Source organism: Hyperolius riggenbachi, chromosome 6 (genome assembly GCF_040937935.1).
Source record: "Hyperolius riggenbachi isolate aHypRig1 chromosome 6, aHypRig1.pri, whole genome shotgun sequence".
Lineage (NCBI taxonomy): Eukaryota > Metazoa > Chordata > Amphibia > Anura > Hyperoliidae > Hyperolius > Hyperolius riggenbachi.
In genome coordinates, this window is record NC_090651.1 from 288358418 (window position 1) to 288382233 (window position 23816).

General features: G+C 42.5%; 1 long non-coding RNA gene across 1 annotated transcript; it reads right to left on the reverse strand.

Annotated features, from left to right (window-relative positions):
- Positions 1 to 3583: 3583 nt before the first annotated feature.
- On the reverse strand, positions 3584 to 22988 carry LOC137521576 (uncharacterized). Its single transcript, XR_011022152.1, has 3 exons — positions 22933 to 22988; positions 6575 to 6729; positions 3584 to 3721 (listed from the first exon to the last, which is right to left on the reverse strand). It is a non-coding gene; the product is annotated as an uncharacterized lncRNA (long non-coding RNA).
- Positions 22989 to 23816: the final 828 nt, after the last annotated feature.

The following is a 23816-nucleotide window of genomic DNA, read 5'->3' on the forward strand; positions in this document are numbered from 1 at the left end:
ATCAATGCCGCTGAGAGGATCATCAGGTCTCCCCTTCCACCTCTGGATCTCCTACATACCTCCAGACTGTGGTCTAGGGCAAACAAAATACTGAACGACGAGGAGAACGCCAGCGCATACCACTAAGGCTGCATCTGAAATGACCACCAGCTCAGTGTGTAGCACCTATATAGACTTTCTACACACTTCGCATTCAATTCAGATGCAAATCATATGCAAATCTGCTACTACTTATCATGCAAACAGGAAACTCAGGAGGAGGGGCTGGGAGCAGCTAACCTGACAGTTACATAGTTACAAAGTTAAGGAAAGGTGGGGGGAAAGGCTGCGCATCCCTAAACACATGTTGCAATTGAATGGTTAATCGCACAGGCATACACCGCCTCTGCCAGACTGAAAAATGCATGCCCTGTACCCAAGACAAGTGCTAACATTTATTAAACTAGGAGGAACTTGTGTTTAGGGATGCACAGCCTTTCCCCCCACCTTTCCTTAAAATACTGAACGACCCTACTCACCCTGGCAGCCGATGCTTCGACCGTCTGCCATTGGGACGCCACTACAGAGCGATCCTCACCAAGACCACCAGACATTTGAACACTTTCTTTCCCCAAGCTGTTCTCCTACTGAACTCGAGCTACCACCCTTGCAAAGCCCCCCTAGCTGTGCATTGACGCTGCACTACTGCCCGACCATGCTTAACACCCCCCCCCCCCCTGTAATTTGTTTGTTTGCAATCTTTTCAGCTCCTTCTCCCATCTGTGTGAACTGATCTGTATAAGATCTGTATCTGGATACTCCTGCCGTGTGTACCACAAAAAATTCTGGGTGCAACAGTTGTCGTACTTGGCGAATAAAGCTGATTCTGATTAACAAAGACACAGGGGTTAGCGGATGAGGCAGTGAACCTCCAATGCTACCTATAGCAAATCATAGACTTGTCTGAACAGATGTGTGTTGAGAGAACGTTTGAAGGTTTCCGGATTCAGAGCATGATGGACAGGCTGGAGTTGAGTGTTTCAAAGTAGAAGTGATGCTTGTGAGAAGTCTTGGATGTGGGAGTGAATTGCTCAGCAAGAGTGCAGTTCAGCTTTCCTTCTGAAAGAGGCCTGAGTGATGCATCTAAGTTTGGCTTTTACTTTATTTTGGTAGCATTCCACAGGAACAACTTATGTTTTTGGCATGCACTATTGTATTTGCATGCATTTTCTTTTTAATCTTATGGTTTATTATATTTATCCTGTTTGTGCATTATGAATTGAAATTAGTGAGGATAGTACAACGCCAGATGCGGCAGCAGCGCAACTGATATCCTTATCTTAATACTAGTGGAAGACCTGGCATTGCCAGGGTATGTATTTGGCTGTTGTTGTCTCTGCCCACTTTTTGTAACCTTAACACACAAACACTCAATCAACTTTGTGAGCTTTTCTGGGTTCCTCAGCATAAATAATTAACATTTTCACATAGAAATTAAACAAATTTGATTGGCTGGCTGTGGCTCTTTCCAGAATTTGAACCCCAGTCACCCAATGACCGACTGTACCAGGTTTGAGGCCTCTCCTACTAACAGTGTAAGAATGGCAACATTTTAAATATTCCCCTTGAAAATAAATGGGTGAATTTTGATTAGCTGTTGTAGGCTCCACACACTTTCCTGAATATTAATATCAGTTACCCAATAACCACCTGTGTGAAGTATAAGAACCCTCCCAATAAAAGTGTAAGAATGGCTGCAGTTTACATTTTCCCAGTGAAATTAATGTTTTTTTGGCTCTGCCCACTTTTTGTAACGTTGAAACAGCGACTCTATGAACAAGTTTGTGAGCTTTCGGGTTCCTGGCATCAAAAATGTGTGAAAGGAAGCCGTTTATCCAGCAAAGAAATCTGATTGGCAGTGTGTGGCTCCGCCCCTTTAGTAAGTTTGAACTCCAGTCACCCATTGACCAACTGTCAAGTTTGAGGCCTCTGGCATTAACAGTATAATAATGGCAGCAGTTTAAATATTCCCCTTGAAAACAATAGGTGAATTTTGATTGGCTGTTGTAAGCTCCACCTACTGTCCTGAAAATTAATCCAGTCACCCAGTGACCAAGTGTGCCAAGTTTGAAAACCCTGCGATTAAGAATGTCTAATTTACATTTTTCCATTGAAAACAAAATGCTGAAATTTGATTGGCTGTTTTATGCTTCACCCATTTCCCCCGAATATTTGACCTCGGTCACCAAGTGACCAACTGTGCCAAGTTTGGGGGCTCTGGCTTAATTGGGGTAAGAGTTGCAGCCAATTCCATTTTTTCCATTGACTTGAACGGGTGAAATTTGATTGGCTGCCTGTGGTTCTACCCAGGAGTGCAGGGGGGATGCGAGACCCCCAGAACATCTCTTCCCAGGGAGTAAGGCATCTGTATACCAAGTTTCATTGAAATCGGTCAAGGTATTTTCGAGTGATGGTGGCACATACATACATATATACAGTATGTATTGCATGAATTTTTTTGCAGGGGGAGGTGCTCGGTGGGAAAGGGCAGTGTTTTTCAGGGGGACGGCTTACTCAGATTTGCTGATTAGCACGGTGGCGTAGTGGTTAGCACTCTCATCTGGCAGCGCTGGGTTCCTAGTTCGAATCTCAGCCAGGGCACTATCTTCACAGCGTTTGTATGTTCTCCCTGTGTCTGTGTGGATTTCCTCAGGGCACTCCGGTTTCCTCCCACATTCCAAAAAACATAAGTTTAGTTAATTTGCTCCCCCCCCCCCCCTAAATTGGTCCTAGATTGAGATACATACACTACATGATACATACATAGACATATGAGTATGGTAGGGATTAGATTGTGAGCCCCTAGAAATGACAAGAGAATTTACTCTGTACAGCGCTGGGGAAGATGTCTGTGCTATATAAAAATACTAAATAATAAAAATAATTTGCTGGGTGGGGGGAGGGGGGGGGGTCCTGGGTTCTCTGGACGCCCCTGTACTATAATTTGATAGTACTTATTCAGTTGCAAAGTGTGGAAAAGTTATTTTTAAATAATATGAAAAATTGGCTGCTTTATGAATACGTTTTCACATATAGACGCAGCAGTTTATGAGTGGCACTCCCTACTAAATAATCTGCAGGAATAGTGTGAATGAAAACAGGCAAAAAACGTCTCACCCTTCCACCGATATCCCTTGATGTTGACTGCTTGGACGGGTGCACATCGGATATTAAGAAGAAAGAAATGTAGATGCTGTAAACAGGAAGAAAAAGAGGCACATACCGGGCACCTTCCGTCCTTAGTTTTATTGCAGTGTGCTTGCATCACATCATCACAGGTTCCATGCCACAAGTGCGTACATCTAATGGTCGGTGCGGTGGTGGTGAGTTGGAGGTGGGGGTGCCAGGCACCAATTGGGGACAGAAGTTGCCCGGTATGTCCCTCTTTTTCTTCCTGGTTACATGCTTTATGAATAAGCCCCATTTTATACATACAGTGAGTCATATAAACATTTGCACATATCCGTGAATGTTTCCTTTAAATGTTCTTTGGGATGAATCACAAATGCAAATCTTTTTGGTAACCTACGTCACCCTATTCCAACTCATTTATGTTTCCAAATGTATACGTAGAAGACTTCAGAGGTGTCGTATCAGTCCTTACTCTGCTGCTAAGCCAGTGATGTGCTGCAGTCACCAAAATCTTCAGTCTGTGACCTCCAAATGCAGTCTGAGTAATCCTCTGTGAAAACCAATGAGAAAACCGCAGTGTAAGTTTCTAAGGGATTCCCACTCCCGGCTCCCACACTTTCTTTAGGAGCTGCGTCATTCACTTAATAAAAAAAACACCTCTTGTATATTAGCAAGCTGCAGTTCACTGCAAATCCTCAGCCCCGAGAAATGATTTACTCATCTTTGCTACTCATTTCCGATTCTTTTAGCAAATGTAGCATAGCAGAGCATAAAACAGTATTCTGAATTGACGTCAGGAGGTGGTGAACACACGGATATCCAGTCTACAAGCTCTGATTTGCATCTAAACTGGCAGCGAGCTGTCATTTCATTTCAGTAATTTTAAAAGATAAAAAAAAACAAAATAACCAACTTTTTAAAATGTCATTCTGCTTGTAGCAGATCAACCATACAATCCATTTTGCAATGAATAAATTGCAAAGCGCTGCAAAAGTTTCCCACAATGTGTTATTTGTTTTAGAATTGTTTTCAGAGAGAGCATTAAAAGATTTCCAGTTAAAAGCCCAACAAAGATAAACATGAAATACAGATAGCAGGGCCAGTGCTGTGAGTTCAGGGCCAGTTTTGCTTCCTTACTGACTACAGTGGCGTCTCATGTGATCCGGCAGCACGTAACAGGTCACGTGAGGCATGAATACGGGACCCTGGGTGGGTGGAGATCTCATCTCTGGAATGCCGAGAGCAGATGAGTGAAGCTGCGCTGCACATCTAGGGAGGGGGACATTTGGGGAGGCGAGCCGCCTGTTGCCGCCCGGAAGCATGTGATCCACAGTGCTTCATGGAAAAACTGGCCCCAGTTCTTCCAGGCAGTCACAGACTCTGCAATTCCACACCTCCCACTAGAGTGTGTGACTGTCAGGAAGATCAGAGGAGACCCAAAGGAGCAGGTAAATATTAAACTGCTCCAGTGCGCTACTTTGCAGAAGAAGGGAGGTATGGGCCCCCCCATGGTCGCTATAGTTACACCACTTAGTTTGAGACTGTTCAACAAATGCTACATTTTAACCACTTAACCACTTTACCCCCGCGCGTACATATTTCTCCGCCCCTTTTTCCATACTTTAAAAACCAGGGACGGAGAAACACGTACTTTCCGCGTTCCCGACGCTGCCCGCGCTCCCGCTAGTAAACACGCCGCCCGCCGCTAGTAAACACGCCGCCGCCCGCTCGCCCAGAGATCAATGAACGGGAAAATCCATTCCCGTTCGTTGATCTAAGCCCCGCAATGATCAGCTGCTCTCCGATGGGCAGCGCGATCATTGTGAGAAAAAACTCACGTGTCCAGCCTCCTTATTCTTCCTCCAAGCTTCCGGAAGGAAGCTTGGAGGTCGCATTAAAACAAAAAGTTACTGTGGCCATCTTGTGGCCAAATAGTAAACTACACCCTACACATTTTTCACATACAAATAAATGACTTTTACACATAAAATTAACTCATTACCTCCCACACTCCCCATTTTTTTTTTTTTTGTAATTAAAAAAAAATTAAAAAATTTACAATTAAAAAAAATACATAAATAGTTACCTTAGGGACTGAACTTTTTAAATATTTATGTCAAGAGGGTATAACACTGTTACTTTATAAACTATGGGCTTGTAATTAGGGATGGACGCAAAACTGAAAAAAATGCACCTTTATTTCCAAATAAAATATTGGCGCCAAACATTGTGATAGGGACATAATTTAAATGGTTTTATAACCGGGACAAAAGGGCAAATACGTTTCATGGGTTTTAATTACAGTAGCATGCATTATTTAAAAACTATAATGGCCGAAAACTGAAAAATAATTTTTTTTTCCCCACATTTTTCCTATTTTCCCATTAAAACACATTTAGAAAAAAATAATTCTTGGCATAATGTCCCACCTAAAGAAAGCCTAATTGGTGGCGAAAAAAACAAGATATAGTTCATTTCATTGCGATAAGTAATAATAAAGTTATAGACGAATGAATGGAAGGAGCGCTGAAAGGTGAAAATTGCTCTGGTGCTCAGGGGGTAAGACCCCTCAGTGGTGAAGTGGTTAAGGACCGCAGTGTTAAACCCACCTAGTGACCATGCCATTTTTTTCAAATTAGCCCACTGCAGCTTTAAGGGCTCGCTGCAGGGCCGTACAACTCAGCACACAAGTGATTCCCCCTTCCTTTTCTGCCCACCAACAGAGCTCTCTATTGGTGGGCTGTGATCGCTCCCCCAATGTTTATGTATTTTTTTTTACAAATGTCTTTTGTTTAGTTTTACAATAAATTTAGCTTTTTTTATATAATTATTTTGTTAATCCACCCTCTCTCACTCCGCCAGCCAATAAACACGATCGGCTGTCATAGGCTTCAGCCTATGACAGCGGATCGCTTCTCTGCCGCCCAGGGGAACAGCCGTGTCACACGGCTTTCCCCAGTACAGCGCTGCTGTAGATCGCAGGGTTGTACAGCATAAATAGATGGTGGTTTCGCCGTCTAACAGTCTCCTAGCAGTGATCGCTGCTGGGAGACTGATGGCAGAGCTGATTGGCGTGGAGCGGTCCTGGGGCTGCCGCCGCGTTCATGCCAATTGGCGTTACGTGGTCGGCAAGGGGTTAATAAACAATTTGGCCAGCGACACAGACTATGTTTTAGATTTTGGCTCCTTACATAACTGAGTTTGACCCCCACCCCCCTGCTGCAGAGTAACCGTAGAGGCACTTGCAACAACTGTTAAGAGGAGGCTCCAAGGACAATAAAATACATTAAAATTACTAAAATAGATAGTTTGACCTACCTATCTAGGTGAATGAGTGAGTCAAACACCCAACTAATGGAAAATATTTTTACTGCACAAGAGTAGACTAAAGCTACATACTCACCAGAAGATGGATCAGGGAACCTACGGCGACGCGACCCAGCGAGGGAGCACTTCCCGATCCACTCTCTACCACGGGAGCATGCAACGGCACACAACGGGCGTTAACGATAGTTCAAACGATTGCAGTATTTCATCATGATGGCCGTAATCGCCGTGCTACCAAAAGACATAGCGCAAACATACCCATGTCACAAAATTGTGGAAACGATTGCTTGTTACAGTACAAGTCATGCATCATGGATAAAATTGCCACAAAACTCACGTTGTGGGTACGAGCCTTTGGAGTTTGAACTTGCTTCTTCAGGTCAGTAACAAGTTGTGCCAGGTGGATTGTATGTACCAGGAACGAGCACCTCTTGACTTAAACAGCGAGGAGAACGCCAGCGCATACCACTAAGGCTGCATCTGAAATGACCACCAGCTCAGTGTGCAGCACCTAAATAGATTTTCTGCACACTTCGCATTCAATTCAGATGCAAATCGTATGCAAATCTGCTACTACTTATCATGCAAACAAGAAACTCAGGAGGAGGGGCTGGGAGTAGCTAACCTGACAGTTACATAGTTACAAAGTTAAGGAAAGGTGGGGGGAAAGGCTGCGCATCCCTAAACACATGTTGCAATTGAATGGTTAATCGCACAGGCATACACCGCCTCTGCCAGACTGAAAAATGCATGCCCTGTATCCAAGACAAGTGCTAACATTTATTAAACTAGGAGGAACTTTAGCTTCCAATATGGTTTGCATGCAAAATATATTATACCTCTTGACTTGAGTCTACCCTTGTGCATCTTTTCCATTAGTAACTGGCTCATTCATTTAAATAGGTGGGCCAACCTATTTCTCTATTTTAGTAATTTGAATGCATTTTATTGTTTTGGGCGCCTCCTACCACCAGTTTCTTCAATATACACCAAAAATTGGAAGAGTCCTTTTTAGTTTCTCCCCTCGTTTGGGAGATTGTCTGCACTTACTCCCTACATTAAGGAGCCTATTCACTTGGAGAGCGACCAACAGGGTGGACACCCTAACCCAAGCAGAAGTGGAATTTTTTTTGTATGCCTTGATAGTGGTTGCCAGTCAATTGAAACCTGAAAAATGTGAGCATAACACTTACCTACTACTACTGAAGGTGTAATTTACAGTTTGCACTATTGGTTTCTGTTTTTTCCCTTTTTTTCCAGTATCCTAGGAGCCAAAGGTTTTTAGTTGAACTCTGGAGGTGGTTAAATTATTGGATCCTTTTGATCTGAGGCTGTGGGAGGCGTGACACATTTTCAACAAATCCTTCAGGTATCCAGGGCCCAGGGCATGTAAGGATTTGAATGTTAGCATGCCAATTTTGAAAAGGAGTCTCCATTTTATGGGTAGCCAGTGCAGTAAGCAAAGGATTGGTGTTATGTGGCAATGGCGGGGTTAGCTTGTTAAGTCTTGCGGCAGCATTCTGCACTAGCTGCAGGCAGTGTAGGTCTTTATTTGAACATTACATAGCAATTGTTCATGCTATGAATCTAATGTGCCTGCTATAACATAGGCATAGTATGATTGTAGACTTAGGTCATGATTTAGTGAGCTTTTGCCCCAGGAGATTTCCTCATGCTATCTACAATGTACCTAGCAAGCAAAAACTACCATTAGGGTGCGCGCTTACACTATGCTTGTTGTGGGACATTTTAATGTTATTTATAGAGTATGCATAATGCAGTATGAAAATAAAAAATGTAATCTAAAATGTATGCATGTGTGAATGTATCAGGTACTGCAGCAAAGCAGCAGCAGGTAGTGTGGAAAGAAAGGCCATGCTGAAGGGTTTCCACTTTGGGATCACTAAATGAAGCATAAAATAAAGTTGAAAATAATGTGTATATTCGCTTTTCCTAGATTTAACAGAAATAAAGATAAAATACTTCAATCTAATGTACATATCAGAAAGATATTGGCGCTCTTACAGAACATTGGAAGGTGAACTTACAACTTAGATGAAAGCCATCAATCAAAGTCATAATAAATATCTAGCAAAGGGTTTCAGTATGTGATCCATCATATAGCAATGCCTAAACCGCCTATATTCTGGTGAGAATATCATGAGTGCTACTAAAGGAGGAAAAGGAATGAAAGGGAATTGTAGGAAATAGGAATAGGTGCAGATAGGGAGAGAACATGTACAATAAGAAAGGAGGGAGGCTGCTTCTAAAGGTGCGTACACACATCCAATCTTGACTGGCCAATTTTACTAGAGCTTACCTACACAATCTATTCAAGATAGTCAAAAGCTGCATGCTTGTTGACGGTCTATGGCTAAAAGTATTAAGGTGCGTACACATGCACTACGGCCGCCAACGATGGGTCCGTCAGACCCTCCCGCTGGGCGGACTTTTAGGCGACAGTAGCGCGTGTGTACGCACTGTCGGCGGACTGATAACTAAGGCTGTTTCTGAGCAATCCGCCGGACATCAGCAGGAGCGAGGACACAGCAACGCAGGCAAAGTGGTTTTCAGACTTTTTAAAATCTGAAATTCCATAAGTGAACCGGAGGCGGGGCCGGAGCATCAGTGAGTGGCTGCGCGGGCGCAGGATGTCTGCGGGGGACTATTAGAAGCCCCGGGTAAGTTCAACTCATTTTCCCCTGACCCCCCTATAGTATTTCTTTAAATAGATACTCTGGAAGGTAAAACATTTGGGGCAACTCTGAACTAATCGGCTGTTTGTTTTATTTTATTTTTTTATTTAGCTTTTCATTGGGCTTTAACCAGTTGGACATATGATATATTATAGTGTATTCATGTCAGCTGAGACTTCACTTAAAGCTCAAAAATATGACGATAATGCTGGGGATACACGGTACGTTTCTGTACCATATATCGACCAGCTGATCCTGCCAGCTGATAATATTCAGCTGGTCCGATCACGCTGCTCGACCCCCGCCCGCTCAATCTCCGCCGGTGGACAATGGCAGGGAATCGAGCAGCTGATAAGGAGCGCTGGCGGGGACGAGCAGTAATCGATCTGAGCGGGGATGCGGCTGGAGTCGATCCGGCGGCTAATCATATGTATTCCCAGCATAAGTCTGTAGGTGTTAATAAGCAGGAGGGCATGTAGTAGCATCTGCCTATGCTCCTTTTCCCTGGGGACCTAAAGAGGACTAATTAAATATGCCATTTCTGGTGTCTGATCCCCCAACCTGCAGAGCTTGGCAAGTGGCAATTACTCTTAAGGGGAATAAAACTCTGACACAAAATTCTATAAAAATGTGTCTTCCTAATTTTTATTACCCATTCAGTTACCATATTTGCTTTTGTGCCCAAGTAATATTGCCTGTTTACAAATTCCAAATTCCCAAAGTTCAGTGTATCTGCTCTGAAAGCTGCCATTGCATTTTATTCATGTATTCTAATATAAATACAGCAGCTATCTAGTGATAAATGTATGTGTCTTTGTTTGATGTCATCTCTGAGTAGTTCAGTTTCAGCAGTTGCTAGTTGTAACTAATTATCTGTTGTTTACATTCCTCTGTTGACAATGTTATCAACTCGAATCACACAAGCTAAAAGTTCGGATCACAAGCTAAAAGTTTGGATCACAAGCTTCTACTGCAGAATGAAGTGCTGTGTGAACTGTTTGAATGCTGTTCAGCTAGAATTTTTTTTCTGGTAGTTGCTTTAAGGCTGTAAATAATCTTCTAGAGCATAGAAGAATTGCTGAGTTTCAGACCACTTCTTTGTTCACATCATAGGTCGCCAGCGCTATCGCAAACGCTGAGTGATTTATTAAGAGTTTTTTCCTCCGCTTTTCCCTGTGCTTTGCGCTTAGAAAAGCGCTTTTTTTTTCTAAGCGCTTTTTCACTTCCTGATGTCAATCGCTTTGCGATTTCCCTATACCTTCCATTGAGCAAAAACGCTCAGAAAATGGTAAGGGCAGTGTTGTGCTGAGCGGATTGGAAACGAACCGCTCAGATGTGAACTCTTTCATAGGAAATCATTGCACAAGAGCTTTCAGGGCGATTTAAAAAAAAAAAAAAAGAAAACACCCTAGATGTGAACAAGCCCTTCGTGTTATATATGACCTCGCCCCATTTCTGTTGTGTTGATTGCTGTGCTCCTGAGTAGTGTTGTTGTTCAAATCTGTAACAAAATTTTTAATTTACCAGCACACCATCCGCACTGAACCTGCGAACAGGGTCAGAGGGAGTACAATTACTTGTGGTTCACAGCACGTTTCAGGGGGCTCCATACTTCCTCCTTCCAAAACCAAAAGGAGGACTTATCAGTCACACACGCTGTGCAGTGTAAGTAAGTGAACGCCTTCCGGTACTGTCACCAGGTTCAGTGCTGAATGGTGCTGTAGTGTGGTGTTCGGGTGAATTCAAACACCAACATTACCCCCGGGTCCACCATGTCAGCTATAGGCACCATAGCAAGCAATGCACTCCTGTCCAAACACAGCCATATTTAAACAAAAATGAAAATAACATAATGAATACAATTGCTTATTTTTTACTATATTCATTTCTAGAATTGTTTTTTAAAATTATATTCCCTTTTCCATAGCAATAAAACCTTGATTAGGAAAACATCATAGAATCGAATTCCCTGAAAAAAGAAAGGTTTCATGCACCTTATCGCAACACCACCCAAACCTGCCCTCAACTCCTCGCCACGAGTTTTACTGTGCTAGAAAAGCCTCAGTCAGTTCCAGCCTATGTGGACTGTCTCCTCATCCACTCCCTATGACTCTTAGTTTTCCAAGGGTGCCCCCAATGTCCTCCCGGCTGTACCAAGAGGTCAGTGTTAAATTGCTCATCAGAGCATTGACCTGTTGTGGAGTGAATTATCGCAAAATAACGTTCCTCCATGTAGGCTTTAGTTCTCAGTCCCTTTGCTTGAAGGGTGTTTAATGTTTCTATGTTGAAGACATAATTTATAGATCGTTTAGTCAGTTTTTGCCCCTTGTTAAATTTCAGAATGTAAATCAGGGAGAGAAAAGACTTATCACAGGTGGCAACATCTTTAGTTCTGCCAGGTGATCTGTACGGAATGTTCGTTTACTGAGAGTTCTAAGCACAGAGGGAGATTCCGCTTGCTCGGCAGTTGGAAAATGGAAATGGCCATTATTTCCCACAATGCAATGAGGTTTACAGACAGTAAACTGTCAGGACCATAGTCATGACATCACACTGTGGGAGGGGTTTCACCACAATATTAGCCACACAGACTGCTATTGAGAAAAGGTAAAGAATTCTCATGGGAAATGGGGTATCAGCTACTGATTGGAATGAAGTTCAGTCCTGGGTTTGAAGCAGATCTGTAATGTTTTATATCCATATGTATATACATATGTATGTATTCAGGGTTACCCCCTAATGTTATTGCTGTCACTTTCCCAGCTCCCTGTTGCTGTTTTCTTGTTTATGTTTACATTTATAAATCTGTTTTTTTTCCAATACGGCCACAACCCCCAAACTTCTTCCGGGGTCGCGGCCATATTGACAAAAAAGCCAAATTACATATGTAAAAATGAACATGAAATTGGGGGCGGGGAGCTGCGAAACTGACAGCAATAACATTAGGGGGTCACACTTAAGACACACATAAGTTTATACATACGTATTGTGGCACAAATCCCAGCTTGCTTTATAAACAGTAAGCCAGGACAGGCTGGACAGCTACATAAGCGAGCGAAAGGAGGGAAGGAGATGGGCGACAACTGCTCTGCCTTTCCCAAAAAGTTTCTTTGTCTTTAATGTCAGCGATATCACGAGCGGCGTACGGGGCCGGTGGTGACTGCAAGTGGACCCTGACCCAGCATACAGGTATAGGGACCTTCAAGGCACATACTGCTGCGGTCAGTGTCGATGTCAGATTATCTCCTTTAAAGAGCAGGTCCGAGCAAATTTATAATAATAAAAAAAAAACTACTTACCCGGGGCTTTCTTCCACCCCTAACAATCGTCCAATGCCCTCGCCCCAGCTCAGCATCCAGCCGGTGGCCCATGGTCCCCTCCATTGCAGATGCCAATCACTGAGGTGGTTGTACTGTGCAGAACACTCCAGACCACGTGCAGGTGCGGTAGATGTCCATCAGCATCTGCAGCGGAGGGGACCCTGGGCCAACGGGTGGATGCTGAGCTGAGCTGCAGCGAGGGCACAGGACGGCCTTTTTTTTTTTTTCTTTTTTTTGCTTGCAACTTTCCTTTAAGTTCCTCTATATGCTATACGTTGACTTTCTTTTTCTCTTGGAAATAAAAATTAAGTGATGACGTAGATATTGTAGTTCTCCCTATTTTTAAAATGAAGAGCCAAGGGTTTATGAATAATAAAATAGATTTACAGGGAATATGCCACCATCAGAGATATCCTACCAGTATACACTGTAAACACACAATAGATGCTGATGATTTATGGCAGTAGTCCCAAAATAAAAGGGATTTTGACAGCACAATGGCCATTAATGCAATGTACTCTAGCAAGATTAAAAAAATCCTTCACTACGCTGCAAAATTAGTTAAAAAGCTCAATAAAACGTGTTCCATGAATTAATAACATCCCCATCCACAGCAATCTCCCAGCTTCCTCCGTAAACATAATAATCCCACTCATAAACAATTAATTGGGAATTCATCATAAATTCCATAAATAAGCAATATATTAATGACACAGCCAAATCACAATACCAAATAATTATAAAATCCCAGAGCAAATCATTTCGGTGGACTCCCCCGCTGTAGATGCATTAACGAATCTTTGTCAAGGCTGCGCTGAAAATGATGGCCTGTACCGTCGTTTTTTTGGGAAGCCAATGTTGTGATATATAATTTATATTAAATATATAATTTCACAACTCATCCTAAAGGATAAGTGAACTGACAAACTTCACTTTTTCTTCTGCTTTCCCAAGAATATTAAAATTGTACAAAAATGTGCAATGTTCTCCAGCCCCTATTTTCGAACGTTATACAAAAACATAACCGATGGACAGCAATTGTTTATTAAAGAGAGTCTGAAGCCAAATAAGTGGCGGCGTTAAGAAACAGACATAGAGCCTGTTTTTAAACGGGCTAAGGTTGCTAGTGATATAAATAAAGTTATATAACTACAAATAAAAATATGAGACTTTGCTAGTAATGTTCTATTTATTATCCATGCTACGCATACAATTCACTATCCCATAAGTTTATTTTGACTTTAGGTTCGCTTTAATGCATATAGGGATTTTAGCTCTATTATAAAATACAAGATTGTTACAGCCATTGGTTACATCGTGAAAGAGTCTAATTACGCGTTAGTATGCTTCCTATTTTATGCATGCACATATCTGGATATATATATATATATATATATATATATATATATATATATATATATAATATATATATATATATATATATATATATAATATATATATAAAAATATATATATATATATATATATATATATATAATATATATATATATATATATATATATATATATATATATATATATATATATATTATTTTTTATTTTTTTTTGGTTAAATTACCACCTCTAAAGCCTAATTGCACGTTAGTATGCTTTCCACTTTATGCATGCACATATCACCGCATTCTAAAACAAAAAAAACAAAAAATCCCACTTAAGGGCATCTTGTCCTCACTAAAAATGGCCTCCACTACTTCTGAGATGTTAACACACACGCTCATGACATAATTCATGTGCGACCCATGTTAAGACGGCCCACTTTGGGCACTTTTTGATCACATCTCCACTAAGGAGACCCACTGGTTAACCAGTGGTTAATTGGCTCTTAATTAGCCCTCTCAGGTGTATAAATAAGCACTCTATGGGAATACCAGTCACAGAGGCGCTGAGCTTTGCACCAGACTTATTTGAAGTAAGATCTTTTGAATCACTTCTATCTTGTCATTCCGCTGTTTATTACTTATGTACCTTTCACCTTTCACCAATCTTAGCCCTATTTTACCTATATATGGCTCCCTCACACCCCATGGTCATCTTAAACCCCAACCCCCCCCCCCCTTTTTTTTTATTGCACGCTATTATGCTTCCCACTTTATGCATGTGCATATCACTGCATTCTGCAAAAAAAACAAAAACATTTCCACTGCCTTTCCTGCCTCCCCTTGTTCCCCACTATTTTCCCCCTATAGACAATATTGAATATCTGATGTTCTATTTTGAAAAGGATTTTGTATGCTCATATTATGTACTATGTCAAACTCTATATGTCTCACTGAGCCAGCCTTTTCTGTCCTACAGTTTTATGCTCCGTTTCTATTGCCTGATGAAGCTGGAGATGCATGCGAAACGCGTTGCACTTTCTGGAGTATATAAATACATTTTTGTTTTGAATATACACAATAATCGTGTGTGTCTGCTTGGGGGAGGTAAGTCCACCTCTGCCGCCTCTCATTTTAAACATTTTACAATATTCTATCCTTTTGGCGCCTCTGTCTGCTTATACACTTCCCCCAGATGTTTCACAGCAGCTGCCTGTCTATTACAATTAAAAGTGATAGTTGTTTGGCTTCAGGTTTCCATTTCACACTGTTGCACGTTGCAATGGACAAGATGGACGGTAGAACTTGACCCAACCAACCATCAATACATTTGTTTAATTGGCTATCTTGGTACATTTGAGACAGCTACGGAGAGCCTTTTTTTTTTTTTTTTACCAGGATTTTGCAGGGAGACAGCATCAGAGACGTTTTTAGGCATAGACAAACCAGGCGCAGGCCTGGAGTGACACCTGCAGAAGGGGCTATTTTTAGCATGCTTTCCTTTTGGAAATTATACACCAGGCTAGTTTGATTAAGACAATAATAGGTGATGATTTTAACATGTAAATGACCACTGTTGATTAGCATAACAAAGGATATCGGAATAGCATAACAATTAAATGGCTGGTACTATTACTCATCTAATAAAGCTTCAACTGTCTTAAGGTGGCCATACACTGGTCGATTTGCCATCAGATTCGACCAACAGATAGATCCCTCTCTGATTGAATCTGATCAGAGAGGGATCGTATAGCCACTTTTACTGCAAACAGATTGTGAATCGATTTCAGCCTGAAACCGATCACAATCTGTGGAGATGCCGCTGCTGACGCTACGTTACCTGTTCCGGCCGGCGTGAGTCCCCTGGTCCCCGCAGCTTCTTCTCCGCTCCGAGCTCCAGACCGTTCCTGCAGCTACTGAACTTCTTGTCCAGGGAAAGTTTAACCACCCTGGCGTTCTGATTAAATCGCCAGGGTGGCTGCGGGAGGGTTTTTTTTAAATAAAAAAAAAACTATTTCATGCAGCCAACTGAAAGTTGGCTGCATGAAAGCCCACTAGAGGGCGCTCCGGAGGCGATCTTCCGATCGCCTCCGGCGCCCAGAATAAACAAGGAAGGCCGCAATGAGCGGCCTTCCTTGTTTTGCTTATATCGTCGCCATAGCGACGAGCGGAGTGACGTCATCGACGTCAGCCGACGTCCTGACGTCAGCCGCCTCCGATCCAGCCCTTAGCGCTGGCCGGAACTTTTTGTTCCGGCTACGCTGGGCTCAGGCGGCTGGGGGGACCCTCTTTCGCCGCTGCTCGCGGCGAATCGCCGCAGAGCGGCGGCGATCAGGCAGCACACGCGGCTGGCAAAGTGCCGGCTGCGTGTGCTGCTTTTTATTTCATTCAAATCGGCCCAGCAGGGCCTGAGCGGCAGCCGCTGGCGGTGTTGGACGAGCTGAGCTCGTCCAGACCGCTCAGCTGGTTAAACAGTAGAGGGCGCTCTACTGTTTAAACTTTCTGCCATGACAGGAAGTTCTGTGTAGCTGCAGCCGGTCCGGAACCCAGCGCGGAAAGAAGACAGCGGGGACCAGGGGACTCGCGCTGGCTAGAACAGGTAATGCATACCCGCTGTATTGCGTCGGTCGTCGGGCATTCGAACTCCGCTATCGACACACTCCCGACCTGCCGGCGATCGAGAAAAATCTTCCGCACGGCCGGATCGACGGGAATCGACGGGAACGATCGATTTCGGATGGAAATCGATGGTTCTGTCAGCGGTGTGCGGGGCGATTTCACAGCCGATTCCATCACTGTGATCCATTCGGCCGTATATCGGCGGGAAAATTGTTAGGTGTATGGGCCCCTTTAGATTTGATTTGCATTGAATGTTGCAGATTTCAACCTGTAAGGACCCAGGCTGTAGATAAACCGTGTGTATATGTACAGTATATGTGTATGTATATACTGTATATATCACTAATATTATAAAAGCGAAAGTTTGGATGTTTGTCACTCAATCACGCAACAATGGCTGAACGGATCTGAATGAAATTTGGCATACACGTAGTACACTACCTGGAATAACCTATAGGATACTTTTTATCCCCATAACCAAAAAGTGGGCAGAGACAAATATAAATTTCACTGGGAAAATGTAAACTGCAGCCATTCTTACACTGTTTATGGTAGGGTTCTCAGATATTGCATAGTTGGTCATTGGGTGAATGGGATTAATATTCAGATAAGTGGGTGGAGCCTACAAAAGCCAATCAAAATTCACCTATTGATTTTAAAGGGGAATATTTAATTCCTGCCATTCTGGCAGTTAATGGCACAAGCCTCAAACCTGGTACAGTTGGTTATTGGGTGACTGGAGTTCAAATTCAGAAAAGGGTGTAGAGCCACAAACAGTCAATCAGATTTGTTTCATTTCAATGCAAAGTATTGATGTCAAAGCCTGCAAACTTGGTCAAATTGAGTAATTGTGTGTTATAGTTAGGGAAATTGGGCGCAGCCAACACCAGCCAAATGCATACCTGGGCAATGCCGGGCCATCAGCTTGTGTATGTATGTATATTATTATTATTTTCTGGCTACAGTGTGCTACTCTCCACGCATCCAGTAGACCTTTATCGCTGGCTCAACTTTCAGGTCCTCCCACTTCCTCAATCACTTGCTCAGCCCTCACCCCCCCTCCAAATGACTCATGCATAGGATTACAAGTCCACAAACTCATGGCACCATGTTTGTCAGAGTGGATGCCACCCCTCTGCTTGTTCTAATCCACATACTGAGAAAACAGGATGAGAGAGCAGTTTGGTTGCGTGGAGAGGTACATTTCTCTGCTGTGCAATTGTTCCCAGCTTCACTAATTCAAATGAACTCCCTATCTTCTCCTTCAGGCTAATGCTTTTTCTCCCTCTGCCTCAGCCCAGCCCTTTATAGCACCATATACTTTTTAAGTTCAAGTAAACATTCAATAATTATTGTAAAGTATCAAAAAGAACTAACCTTCACCCATGAAAAAAGCTTTTTGATTTTATAAAAAGCATTTGTTCCAGAAAATAAAACTGGTAACTGCAAAGCTATAAAGAAAAATATACTTACGGAGAGTCAGGAAAAAAAGAGTGTAAAACAGATAAAACTTCAGAAATATATAAGTCAAGATGCCAAGAAATGTTCAGCAGAGGTGAAAAAGAGGTTCTGTGCATTATTAAGTGACAGTGTTTATTGAAGAAACTATCAGAGATTTGCTGCCCACCTGTCTGTGGATCCATAAGCTTGCAAACCACAAATACAGCCACAAGCAAAACAAACCGTGAAACTGAAAAAGAGTGAACGTCTCCTGAAATGTCATTACATGAAAAGCAACTCTCTCTTGTATGTCTGCATACTGTCCATTAAAAAAATTAGTACCGTTTGTGATACTCTACATTTACAAAGTAGGTGACACTCCGGGAGCTGTGCACGAAGGATGCAAGAAAGCCAATAGGAGGTCCAGGAAAGCTAGAAGATGGCACTGGAGGCTTGGTAATTATTTTTTGCTGCACAGGGGGAGGGAGGGGGCGGGGGTTGTGCTTTTTCAGCCGACATATTTTGCATATACTTTGCTTTGCTGTATTATACAACATGCTGAAGGAGGGGCAATGGCTCTATAGCTATGCCATTGGAAAATTGTATTTACTGGCTTACAACAAAAAGGCAGCAACATATTCAAAAGGGGGCAGGTCAGATATGTGGGCACCCCAATTATTATAAAAGGGATTTCCAATCATTATAGTATTATTACCATCATCTCTTCCTGAGAGCTAGAGGTAGGTAACAGCCTCTTTTCTGTAGCACTGGACAAGATAGTTTTAGGAAAGGAAGAAGGATGGCTCTTAATTTTACCTTATGTGGAAGGGGGTGGGAAACCCTCTCCCTTACAAGGCAATGTTGAGGTCAATGTATCTGGTTCCCAGGAGAACAAGGAAAAGAGCTGGCACTCTATGCAGTATTCAACAAGGAAAAGAGCTGGCTAAAATATGATGGTTTCCAGGAGAATTAAGTTGAAGGGGGAGAAACAGCGCACACAATAGGGTATAGCCCATAAGGTCTTGGGGCCAAGAGCAGTGGTAACTGGACAACCAATGGATAGTAAATGTTCTGCACTCCAGTTAAAAATATACAATCTTTATTACTGCATAATTAACATTTTGAGACAACAGTGTGTCTCTTTCTCAAGGACAAAATGCCAAAAAGATCTGAAAATAACACAAACCCAGCAATAAGTCATCTAGAACCAAAAAATAAAATAAACAAAAGTACCAAGAACAGAAAATCTTCCAGGTATAGTGGAATCTACAGTAGTAGTCAGATATTTCCACCCAGACGCATGAGTATGGGGGTTTATGTGTGTCACTGTGTCACTCAAGTGAGCGCCAGTATCTGTAGTTGAAAGGGTGGTGGAAGCAGTACATTTTCTATTGAAGATTTTTCGTTATGATTAGAGGTGGGAAGACAAATCCCTTGAATCTTGATAAAGAATTGAGATTCGTGGATTCTGATCTCGATATCATTTCCGCTATTTGAATCCAACGAATCTTGACATAGTGAAGTTGCATTCCTGGGCCCCACGAGAGCGACATTGTCCCCATGCCTCACGAGACAGAGACCAAGCCGATGGAGAGATACACAAGCTGACACTGTTGCCTGAGCCACACACAAGCAATAGACGCAGGTCCCCCTGACACTGTTGCCTAAGCCCTACAAAAGAAATAGAGCCAGGTCCCGCTGACATTGTTGCCTGAGCCTCACACAAGTGATAGAGCCAGGTCCTGCTGACACTGTTGCCTAAGCCTCACACTAGTGATAGAGCCAGGTCCCCCTGACACTGTTGCATAAGCCCTTACACAAGAGATAAGACGCAGGTCCTGCTGACACTGTTGCCTAAGCCTCACACTAGTGATAGAGCCAGGTCCCCCTGACACTGTTGCATAAGCCCTTACACAAGAGATAAGACGCAGGTCCTGCTGACACTGTTGCCTAAGCCTCACACAAGTGATAGAGCCAGGTCCCGCAGATGCTGTTGCCTAAGCCCTTACACAAGCGATAGAGCCAGGTCCCGCTGACACTGTTGACTAAGCCTCACACAAGCGATAGAGCCAGGTCCCGCTGATGCTGTTGACTAAGCCTCATACAAGCGATAGAGCCAGGTCCCGCTGATGCTGTTGACTAAGCCTCATACAAGCGATACAGCCAGGTCCAGCTGACATTGTTGCCTAAGCCTCACACAAGTGATAGACCCAGGTCCCACTGACACTGTTGCCTGAGCCTCACACAAGCGATAGACCCAGGTCCCACTGACACTGTTCCCTGAGCCTCACACAAGTGATAGAGCCAGGTCCAGCTGACACTGTTGCCTGAGCCTCACACAAGTGATAGAGCCAGGTCCAGCTGACCATGTTGCCTAAGCCTCGCACAAGCTGCCGCCAAATGTGGAGAGAGAGAGACCACCACATACAAAGCGATAGACCCAGAGACCTTATGATCCTGTTGCCTAAGCCTCACTTAAGCTGCCGCAAAAGGTGGAGAGAGAGAGACAACCACAGACATCTTGTCACAGTAAGAGAAATAGCCACTATACTAGTATTCTCTATTAAAGGGGCACTATACTGAGGGATTACATGGCCTAGTTCTCTACAAAAGGGACATTATCTATTGAATTTGTGATTCGCTACTAAAGGGGCACAATGTACTGAGGGGTTATTACTACTATGGGGGCTCTATACTGAGGGTGCCCTTCCTTTTGTTAGTGGTACGCATCCACATGGATTACTTTATCCCACGGTATCACAGACTGGTTGACAGTTTCTGGTGCGCATTTGATTGTGTGCATATTGTGTGCATCTGAGGAAGGGGTTTTTGACCATGAAAACATGCGCCATGCTGTTTTGTTGTGAATTGGAAATCTGCTTTGTGCATCTGATCTTGAACCAACATTTTGTACCTAAGCAAAGAAGAATAAAGAGTGATCCTGTTATATGTGACACTGTGTGATTGGCTCCATAAAAGCCCCCAATGAATGGACTTTTTCTTACTAGAGAATTTAGGTTTCAGAAAGTTGTTTAACCACCTAGAGCTAAGATATGTCATCCCAAGCAGGGAACACTTTGCACAAAAGGTAATTCCAGAAATGTATGAAGAGATAAAGACAAAAGTTGAGGACCTTCTAGGAAAAAAAAACAAAGTAAGCACTCTTTATTCTTCATATTAAGAGAATAATGAGTTTGCATTAATATGTTTCTTACATAGATCACTCAATTCTTATGTACAGGATTTGTTATAGTTCAGATTTGAAAGATTTGAGATATCCAGGAACCTTTTTGGATTCGAATTTTAAGAAATTTTGGACTCGGCCCATCCCTTTTAACAATTTTTTTGTTTGTTTTTTTACAGGTCCTATTTTGAGGGGTTAAATGTCCTGGTGTTTTTCCTCTCAGCTTTAAAGATCATGAGAGCTACTGTCAGTCTAAGGTAATTTTTATTGGGGTGGGAGGGCGACACTGAATCGATTTGTATGTTTTACTGACATCTGTCTAGCGAAGTCACAATTGGAAACTACATCTATGGGGAAAGGGGGTTGGGGACCAAAAGTTCATATTAATCTGACCTTTTGTCTAGTGATACAAATATCCAAATATCTATCATATTTATCTGTTGTGATTCCAGTGACACAAATCTTACCATGATTGCAGCAAAGCAGAGAACCCATGTTCTCCTGCAACAATCACTAAAACATTGACTGTCTTCTGTTCCTCTTCATGTCAGAAAGAGAAATTAAAAAAAGGCCCCAATACTTTCCAGTTGATCTCCAGCAATAGTGTGCTTGCCAGAATCTGTTGTAGTGATCTATAGATCCAGCACAGCTAGCACTGCAGCACTTTCCATTCTCCTCCTCCTCGGAGAAGTGGCTCAGCTGACCTGGAAATCCTGCAAGACTTTTTATTGGCACATCTCCAAAGCCCTGACAGCAGTAAATATCCCGAGCCTTGACAGCAGTAAATCTCCTTTGCGGTTTGCTTACCTTAACTCAACAACAGTTGTAGTGTGTAGAATATACAGGGGCGTACATTGTGAAATCAACAACAGAGGTGTGCAGAATATAGCACACTGTTCAAAACAAGGTGATGGCAGGAAAAAGGGCAAGAGTTATTGTTCAGTTGCCAGAAGAAAATAAATATTTGAAGTTCTTGTTGGAACTCCTAAATAGAGCTGCTATATTTTTTCCCAGCTTGCATACAAATTGTATGTGATTGGGTTTTGGGCAAGCCAAATAAGCAGGAAAAGCAACTGATTGGCCCAATTCCAAAGCTGCATACTGTTTGTATTAAATGTCCAGCAGGGCAGAATTATTAGCATCTCCTTGGCTATTTCTGCTCTTGATGACTGGCTAAAGAACTCATGACTGTGTGTGCCGCCCCCTGGAGAGACTTGCATGCAAAACAGGTACCGCAGAAATGTGGGAATCGGAAATAGGCTCATTCAGAGAGAGAGCTGAGAAGTGATCACTTGATACATTATAATATGTAAATATAGAAGCTATTCAATCCACTTCCAATAGCGCTCAATGTTCAGCAATATCAACCATTCATAGATGCTTGAATCCTCTGATCATATGTACACCTTAAAAGAAAAACCACATATCCTAGTGCAGCAAGCTTAACATCAGTTGACACCTCCGTGCACCCTTTACACACTCTGCTAGGTCCAGGGATGTGCAGGCAACCTGAGGACGGCGTGGAGAGATACACATAGTAGAAAGAACTTATCTGGTGAGCGGGGAAAGAAAGGGGGGGAGAGTTCCCACCCCCGGTGAAGGTGGTTGCCTGCACATCCCTGGACCTAGCAGAGTGTGTAAAGGGTGCACGGAGGTGTCAACTGATGTTAAAGAGAAACTCCGACCAAAAATTGAACTTTATCCCAATCAGTAGCCGACACCCCCTTTTACGTGAGAAATCTATTCCTTCTCACAAACAGACCATCAGGGGGCGCTGTATGACTGATATTGTGGTGAAACCCCTCCCACAAGAAACCCCTCCCACAAGAAAAGTACATACTTTTTTTTTGGCAGTTTCCAGTCTGTGAACCTAGTTGCATTGTGGAAAATAGCTGTTACAGCTGTTTCCAACTGCCAAAAACCATGCAGCAGCTACATCACCTGCCAACACTAAAATGTTCACTGGAGTTCCTCTTTAAGCTTGCTGCACTATGATATGTGTTTTTTCTTTTAAGGTGTACATATGATCAGAGGATTCAAGCATCTATGAATGGTTGATATTGCTGAACATTGAGCGCTATTGGAAGTGGATTGAATTGATTTGGAAACTGAGGTGTTTTTTTCCAGAGCGCTTCACCGATTTTCTTACAAGGTTGTAGGACATTGCTAACCACTGCTAAATCTTAAGCACGATTCTTTAACTGTTTGAATATAGCAGCTATGCAGTAATATACAATGGCAGCTTTCAGAGCAGATAAACTGTACTTTGTGAATTTGTAAATTGTAAATAGACAATATTACTTGTGCACGAGAGAAAATATGATAAATGTAATTTGTAAATAGACAATATTACTTGTGCACAAGAGCAAATGTGACACCTGTATTGGTAATAAAAAGTAGGAAAACACAATTTTATTGCATGTTTTGTCCCACTTTAAGGGAAATCTACCCGACAGAGATACAAACAGGAATAAAAACCTGCCTGAGGTTCTAAATGTTATTGGTCCAACACTAAAATAATAAAAAAAGAATATTGGCAGGACTTACACTTTAAAAGAACACTGGCTGATGGAGATGAATACATTGCCATTTAAAAATAGCATTTAGTTATGAGCTGAGGACACAACACTTGCCTCTTGGAATCTGCGAGATCTGTTCCCAGAGAGGAACATATGCCATTTTATCTTGCAAATAATATATTTTTTTATTATAAGTCAGGCCACA